Source organism: Pogonomyrmex barbatus, unplaced genomic scaffold, assembly GCF_055798465.1.
Source record: "Pogonomyrmex barbatus isolate J1 unplaced genomic scaffold, ASM5579846v1 scaffold20, whole genome shotgun sequence".
Lineage (NCBI taxonomy): Eukaryota > Metazoa > Arthropoda > Insecta > Hymenoptera > Formicidae > Pogonomyrmex > Pogonomyrmex barbatus.
In genome coordinates this window covers 746,905-755,842 of record NW_028297117.1, presented here as the reverse complement: position 1 = coordinate 755,842, position 8,938 = coordinate 746,905, and the positions used below count along the sequence as shown (strand labels likewise).

The 8,938-nt window shown below is 21.1% G+C and overlaps 1 protein-coding gene and 1 long non-coding RNA gene across 4 annotated transcripts in view; one reads left to right on the top strand and one right to left on the bottom strand.

The window, feature by feature from the left end:
- Positions 1-8,938, bottom strand: part of alpha-Man-Ia (alpha-Mannosidase class I a) — a 557,932-nt gene that overhangs the window by 155,468 nt on the left and 393,526 nt on the right. The gene's annotated exons all lie outside the window — the stretch shown is intronic.
- Positions 1-8,938, top strand: part of LOC112552243 (uncharacterized) — a 167,106-nt gene that overhangs the window by 59,971 nt on the left and 98,197 nt on the right. The gene's annotated exons all lie outside the window — the stretch shown is intronic.

Below are 8,938 nucleotides of genomic sequence, written 5' to 3'. Positions count from 1 at the left end.
ACTTTAATTTGAATCAAATAACATGAATTTTTATTTCAAGATATTAAAAACATAAATATTAAAAACATTTTTACCTTATCCAATTTTTCTATCATAATAAAAAATAATTAGAAAAGATAATTATGTAATTATTATAAAATATTACAGTATTATTATAAAATATTAAATATTAATTATAAAATATATTATAGTAATTTATATTCTTACTCGTTATAGCTACTACGAATAGTCTCATGTCGTAAGCATATTCTTCTATAATACTAATTTCTAATTTATCCTTCAATGAATTCCAATCATCTTTGATTTGCTCCAATAATTGTTTTAACTATTTGTTAGGTATTTTAATTTATTAATGATTGATAGAATACAATTTATCTAATATATGTTGCAATTAAATATTCAAATAAGTAATTTTTCTTAATAAGCTTACGTCATCTGCCTGAATGATCAAAATAATATATTTTATTACGATGTACATAGGAGGAAAGACAAATGTGATAATCTCAAAAAAAAGATTTGCGTCATATTGCCTTGTAACAAATGCCAGCAGCTAGAAACAATTTAGAATATACATATTTTAAAACATATAATATAATATAATAATATAATATAATAATATAATATAATAATATAATATAATATAATATAATATAATAATTATAATTTCTATGTAGCAAAATATATCTCGTACATAGTGAAATACATTTCATTTTAATAGAGAGGTAAGATTATTTCATTTATAAACAGTTATATAAAAAAAACTATATAAACTATTATTAAAATATTGTATATTATATTAGAAGAACAAAATGAGAAGATATTAGTAAAAAAAAGGTATAAAATGTATATTTAAAGAATTTCAGTGATTAATTATTTTCAAAAAATTTATATAAATATGGTTCAACGTACCTGAGCAATAATAAATGTCAATAAAATACTAGCAAACAATAAATTGTGTAGCCGTGTGAGATATGACTGTTGATAAGGCCATAGGCCAAGTATTTTAAAAATAATATGATAGATCTTGTAATAGCGCTCGTGGAGCGCATGCGTCTTGCACGAGAACTGCGACATTATATGAAAGAAATCTTTAAATGATCGCATTATATTATTCGAAATTTTGTCAATTTAAAGTGATGTATATACATTCACATGATGATATAGAACTGTACAAAAAAGTCGATTATATTTTTTCAATAAGATCATGTATTCATAATATAGCTAAAGTAAATTACTTTGAATTACAGCAATTTGTAATTGAGAATAATATTTCCTTACTATATTTGCTGACCAAGCATATGCTTGCGCAAACGCAGTTCTGACTTGTTTTTCTTGGCAATAAAAAAAGCTTCAGTTTCCTTCGAAACATCATAGGATCATCATAGGTCTTTCTTACATGATATTACACTACAGAATGCTAAATATTGTTAAGACACATTCATTCACAAATGTATATCCAATCTATATCTGTTATAATTACTTTCTTATTATAAATTCTTTCAGATATTTATATATTATAAAAAATGCTAAAAGAATTTAGATTATAATAAAAATATTTCTTTTGTCTATTTATGGCTAGTAAAATAGCTGTTTACATAAGACTATAAGTATAACAATAAAATATGTATTATGTTCTAATCATGTATATAATTTTGAAAAGTAATAAAAATGACAAAAAGAATAAAAATATATTTATAATTTTTCTGTGAAAAATTCATTTCATTAATAATATTTATTATCGATATTAAATATTTACAAAGCATGTATATTTTGTAAGAAAAAGTGCCTTCTTTCATACTTTCGCCACTTTTTATAATTTTATTTTTTTATTTGTTGCAGAAATATATTCGCAGCGTCACATTTTAATAACTGTCTAAAATACTGCAAGATTTACCAGAATACATTAATATACTACATTCCTTCATTTTTATATGTGTATAGTAACTAAGTTTTATGGATGCATAAAGCCAATCAAATCTCTTATTCCTCGAATATAACATTGACTAAATATGATCATGAGATCATTGATGAGATAGTTATGAGAAATCACTCTATTAATCGTAAGTTTAACATTTCGATATTTTATAATGTTTTCTTGTCATTTTAAATAACTTCAAACTTCAATTTATTAATTAAATTGTGCAAGAAAAAAATATATGAAATATATAAAAATATGTATATATAATATGCATTTAATTTAAGCAAATTTTTAATTATCTAGACATTTTATAATTATAATCGTGTTCACTTATTACATCATATGATATGTTATCATATGTAACTGATCCATATATTTAAAAAACTAATCGCAATAATATTTTGAATTGTAAAGTTAAAGATATCCTGTATATGAAAGTAAAATATAGTATAGTACAATAATATTCACATAAAATATAGATAATATAATTTAATAGAAATAACATATTCAATAATGCTACTTTTGCAAATAATTAATTTTCGTAATTTGATTTATAAACAAATTTTTTTTTTTAAATATCTTTATGGATAAAAAATAAAAACTATATATATTGCGAATACATATTATATTGAAGGAAAAGAAACTATGAAACTTTGCTCTCAATTCACAGAAATATAATAATAGTGCAAATAATTTTTAATAATAATATTGTAATTAGAAAATATAATATATAATATAATATAATATATCTTATTTTAAACATCTTATTTAATAATTTGATATTTTCTAATTAATGATAGGAGTCAAGAAGAAAGGATTTTTATACAGAATTTTTTCATAATATATCTTATTTCTCTTATACCACAAAAAGCGTATTTAGTGATCATTATTATAAATAATGTTATAACAAATAAGCAGTAGTTCATATATAATTTTGAACAAAGAGCTTTAAATGTAAAATAGAATAATATTTTTAATATATTTTACTAGCATTACATAAATAATTTATTATATGATTTTATATATATATATAAATCTCATATTATAAAATAAATATTATTTAAATTACAATTACATAAAAACTGATATTCTTCTAATAAAACCGTACGTGATCAACATCTTATAAAAAAAAATGCAATGTTTCTTTATACTTTTATATTTAATCACGGAATGGTAAATATTTATTTATTGATTGCATGTTAAATTATCAGTTTCATTCTCATGATTGAATTGAATACATCACAGCAACATAGGACAGCGTAGTATTAAGCTAAAAAGAACATTTAATGTACAGTTTAGCAAAATTTTTTATCTTTGCCACAAATAAAACCAATGTAGTAAAAGTCTTTTCTCATTCTATTCATTAAAAATAAAAGCAGTTTTTGTGATGTGACAGGCATTATATACCACGATGTACCATATCTAAAAATAAAGATAAAAAAGAAGTTATCTTGAGACAGCTTAAAAAAATTAAGGAAAAAGATTTCCATAGAATTTCGCAAATTTATTTCAATTTATTTAAATCAGAAAACAATTTTAATACAATATAAATAGAATCTTTCTGTTCAAAGATATATACATTTTCGTTTAAATGTGAATAATAATTTTATATAATACAAAAATGAAAAAATTAGTACTAATAAAAATATTTTTATATACAAATTAATAAACGAGATTTTGTAGGATTCGAATGTTTATAAAACTCCTAAATATTCGATCTTTGATTGTCATGATTGCATATAAGCATTAGTTATAGCATTAGTAATACTTACACTCATTTAAACATTTCGTTATTACAATCGGTAACCTTCTGATCTATATAATTTGCTATATGCACATAAATTAGATGACCCAAAAAAGGATATTAATATCTCATCCATGTTTCTTGATACCGTTATTGTTTGAACAAATTAGTTTATTAAAGATCATAATTTAATTGAATGACAATGAAATAAATTTATATTTGGCAAGATATATATTATATATATTAGCTTATAATTAAAAAGTAAACGATACAAATTATATTTATTCTAAATAAATTGACACTTAATGAAAATACTCCAACGATGACAATGAAGCATATATTCAATGAAGTATATATGTAGTATGAAGTATATATTCAATAATGATATTAAAATATCACCTTTAAATATAAAGAAAAGTTAAATTTATAGGAATCTTTTATATAATAAAATTATTAATTATAAATAATTATTAGCAAATAATAGGAATTTGAGGAATTTTTATGAAATTATTTCTTGCTTAAACAAAAATTAAGATGTTTAAAAAAAAAAGAATTATATATTATATATTCTCGAAATGTAAAAGCTAATAAAGATTTTAACATTTTAAAAGAATGTTATAAGAAATGAGAGAGAGAGAGAGAGAGAGAGAGAGAGAGAGAGAGAGAGAAAGATCAAGAAAAAATATAATACACTAACTGTATAGTTTTATTGTGTACAATTACAATATGGAGAATCTTCTTGCAAATTGTGCGTTCTTTTTCACGATTTGATATATGTAACATACTATCGTCGATTGAATGCTTGATTCGATGGTTGTAAATATTTCCAAATTCATCAAATCAAGATTACTTATTGCTAATATAAATCATTCGTTACCTGGTAATTTTAAATATTCCATAAGAATGATATGTTAATAATAACAGCTGTGTTGCCATAACTAACATCATTAACAAAAATAATGATAGTAATTTAATGGAATATTCTAATATAGAAGTAATTATCCTGACAGATAAAATATTTCACTGTAATAAGAGTTTTGCGTAGTCGAGGTTCGTCCAATGGTAAAACAAAGCCAAGAATAACTGGAAGAAATTGAATAATAATTACAATGAACATTAAAAAAGAACAGGACACTGTAAAGATAAACTTGATAAATATATCATAATTAAATACATAATTTAATCTTATAACATGAGAAATATTGTGTAAAATGTAATTTAAATATCATAATTACTGACAAATACTATTTTTAAAACATATTATAGATAAATATAATAGAGATTAATAAAACAATATTGTCTTACAATAGATAAAGATTGTGTAAACTTGGCAGTTATGAGCATATTTTTGTATGATGATTTTCTAATTTACTTTGCATCATTTTCCAATCGTCTTGAATATGATGATGCAGAATTCTTATCTAATTCAAATATTTATTTAACCAATAGATTTAATTGTATTAACACAAGTGAAACCTATAATAGCTCCTTGTATAAATAAACCGAGAAGTAACTCACAGTTTTTGATTTAAAAATAAAAACACAATACTTCATCGTAATTATTATAGAAGGAAAAGCAACATTGTTTTAATGAAGAGGACCATATCATATCTTGTTGTAATGAAAACTGAGGACCATATCATATCTTGTTGTAACTGAAATTAATAAATACAGCAATTGTGTCAAAAATATAATAATAAAATTACGTCATGTTCACTGCAACAATTAGAAAACAATTTTAAAATATTACTTGTATATTATAACTTAAATTTTAATGATTTCATTAATACTTTAAAAAATTATTGAAACAAAATAAATTTTCTGGAGATATTATAAGATTATAAACAAACTAAATTGTTATAGATATATGAATAATTATCTGCAGAAGAACATATAGTTAAAATCATAATCAGCATTGGTTGCAAAAATACTAATTGTGATCTATCATGAGGCCAAATACTTTTAAAAAGATTTTATTAATTGTATAATAATGTTCTTCGATTAGATGCATCTTGCACTAAAGACAAAATGCACATAAAAAGCGAAATATTGGAGCACATATTATATATAATATCACTAGGGTTTCCCATAAATTATTTGAGAAATGAGATAAATGATGAAGTATATTTTTTTAAGTAAATGATACTCGCTGTAATAGATATATAATATGCTTCGAAATCATTTCAAAAGAATTATAATAGTTACATCAATGTTTTTCGTATAGACTAAAAGAAAAAAAAAAGATTAAGAAGAAAATATAAATTATCTAAATTGCTGCAAGACTTTCTTTATTTATTTTAAAACATGTTTCATATTATTACGTGTATTTCACACATGCGCAGTAGCGAGTACGTTTTGTGATGTATCGAACAAACACATCAGTCTCTTCTCAACCGTTAAACGTTGACACTGAATGAATATCTAATCATGAAATAACGAATAGTTTATTCAAAATTTAACAGAATTTTAATAATTTATTTGTTATATACTGCCCCCTTTATTTTGAGAATACGGGTACTTTTCAATTACATCATATTTGTATAAACAAAGGAAAAAGTGAAAGAAATATATAATTATATATGTAATAAAAGAGATATGTTAAATTATATAATTGTCTATTAGTTAAATATATTTGCTCAAAATATCATATATAATATATATATATATATATATATATATATAATATATATAATAAATATATATAATAATAAAATTACATTGTATATTTTCTTAAAGTATACAATTATATAGATTAAAACACATATTTTAAATTATTATATTTTATATCTATATTTTATATTTATAACAATATAATTATAATCAACATATTTCTATAAGTAATATAGAGAATATATAATAGATATTGCAATGGCAACAACAAATAAATTAGGCTTTTTATTTATTTAATAATATTTCATTTATATTGCTAAATTCGACCAAATATCTTTTTTCTCTTTAACAAATTATCTATTTATAATATCTTTATTAATAATGCATACAAGATGTTAAAAATACAAAAATGTACATAATATGTTCAATGTAAATTTTTCATGTATATGTGTTGCATAATTATTTAAACTTGATGTTTAAAAATTAATTATCAATTAGTAATTAATTTTTCCTTATTTATTATATGTAGAATAAATCACCATAAAATATGATATTGCCATACTCGTAAGCTAGTAAAAATTGTATTATCTCCCTTGGATATTTTGTGAATTTCAAACGATCGATATAAAAGAACAGTCATAAGAAAATAACTATAATATACTATTTTAATATTGCAGTGATATTTTGTATAATATTCGCAAAAGCATATTATTTTAAATTACCTCAATTTGTAATTGAAAGTAATGTTTTTTAAGTGTAAATAATTTTTTTGCGCAGATGCAATCATGACATTTTTTTTAAACAGATACAGTTTCTTTAAAAACATCAGATGCCTCGTCTTACATCAAATTACAAAGTATGATATGATATTAATTAAACATAACATATGTATATATAATGTGTATATAACATATAATAATAAATTCAACATAACATATGTTACGTTTAATATAAAGAAAATATATGTAAGTACATATGCAAAAGAAATTTATTTGTTTAAAAATTATTTATTTAAGCCAAATCTCTTAATGATTATTGATGTTTGCAAACAAAACATCAGATGCCTCGTCTTACATCAAATTACAAAGTATGATATGATATTAATTAAACATAACATATGTATATATAATGTGTATATAACATATAATAATAAATTAAACATAACATATGTTACGTTTAATATAAAGAAAATATATGTAAGTACATATGCAAAAGAAATGGTTAACTGTATATCTTGATAAAATAATATTAAATGCATTAATTAATAATTTAACGAAATATACTTAAATTAAGCAATAATGGCTAAAGGGCATAAATTTAAATAGAAATTCTTATACACATTTTATTTATTTCACAATGAGAAGATATTTAGACATCATATTTAGACAAATATTTAGATATTTAGACAGATATTTAGACAAACTATCATTAAATATCATCATTAGATTATCATACAAATTGATAAGAAATCATATAGATTTAAATAAAAAATTTCGATAAAAATAATGAATCTTTTAAGTATAAGTTTCATTAATTTAATTCAATATAACAATTTAATTACAATCTTATTTTTGTTTAAAAATTTAAGTATATATATATATATATATATATATATATTTATTAAAAGTATAATATTAAAAATTTATAACTTATGTTCTTTTTCTTCTTTCTGAAGATCTTATAAAACTATATTTTTAAAACAATTTATTAACATAAATTGCTTTTTATATATTATCATGTGCATATTTCTACGGGAAGATAAAAGTTTATTTATGGATTACTTTATAATTAGGTAAAAGATAATTGCATGTATTAACAATAGATCTGTATTCTTATAAACATCTTATGACATGCGACTCATCAATTTTTTATGAATATAAAGCCATTGAATCATATATAATTAAAAATAAATGAAAATAAATTAACACATATAATTGTACATCACAGCGACATAAGACAGCGCAGCATTTAACAACTGGAAAGAAATTTAATTTTATTATATATTCTTATTTTTATATATTCTTATACTTTGTTACATTCTTCTATTTTTCTTATTTCTTACTGTGGCGAAACTTTCCAACTTTGCGATGAACATAGAGCCAATCGTGAAATAAAATTCTTTACCAGTTTTTTGCATTAAAAATAAAATTAATTTTTGTGATGATACAGGCATTAAGTACCATGATGTATCATATCTAAAAATTTGATTAAGACTGAAAAATCTTACTTTGATAAAAATCTTATTAAATCGTATTATGAAAAAGACTATAAGATTATATAAAAAAACTTATATTGAGATGAATAACAAATTTCATGCGAGAATTTCATGGATGAAATTTTATTGTTTTAATTACTACTTAATTGTTTTATTTACATTTCTTATTTGAGAAGAATAAAAGAATTATATATTCTTTTATTTTCACAAATTCAGTGTATAACGATTAGCAAAGTAATTTTTAATTTTTTAATTTAAAGGGCTATAAATAATAATTTAAAAAAATATTTTTGATTACTGAGTAATAAGATTGATTACTTACGATAATTTGAAAAGTTCGTTATTGTAATCGATAACTTTCTGTCCAATGTAATTTGCTACGAACATATAAACTAAATGGCCTGTTGTGGTGAAAAAATACATTGTAAAGTTTTCCATGTTCTTTGATATT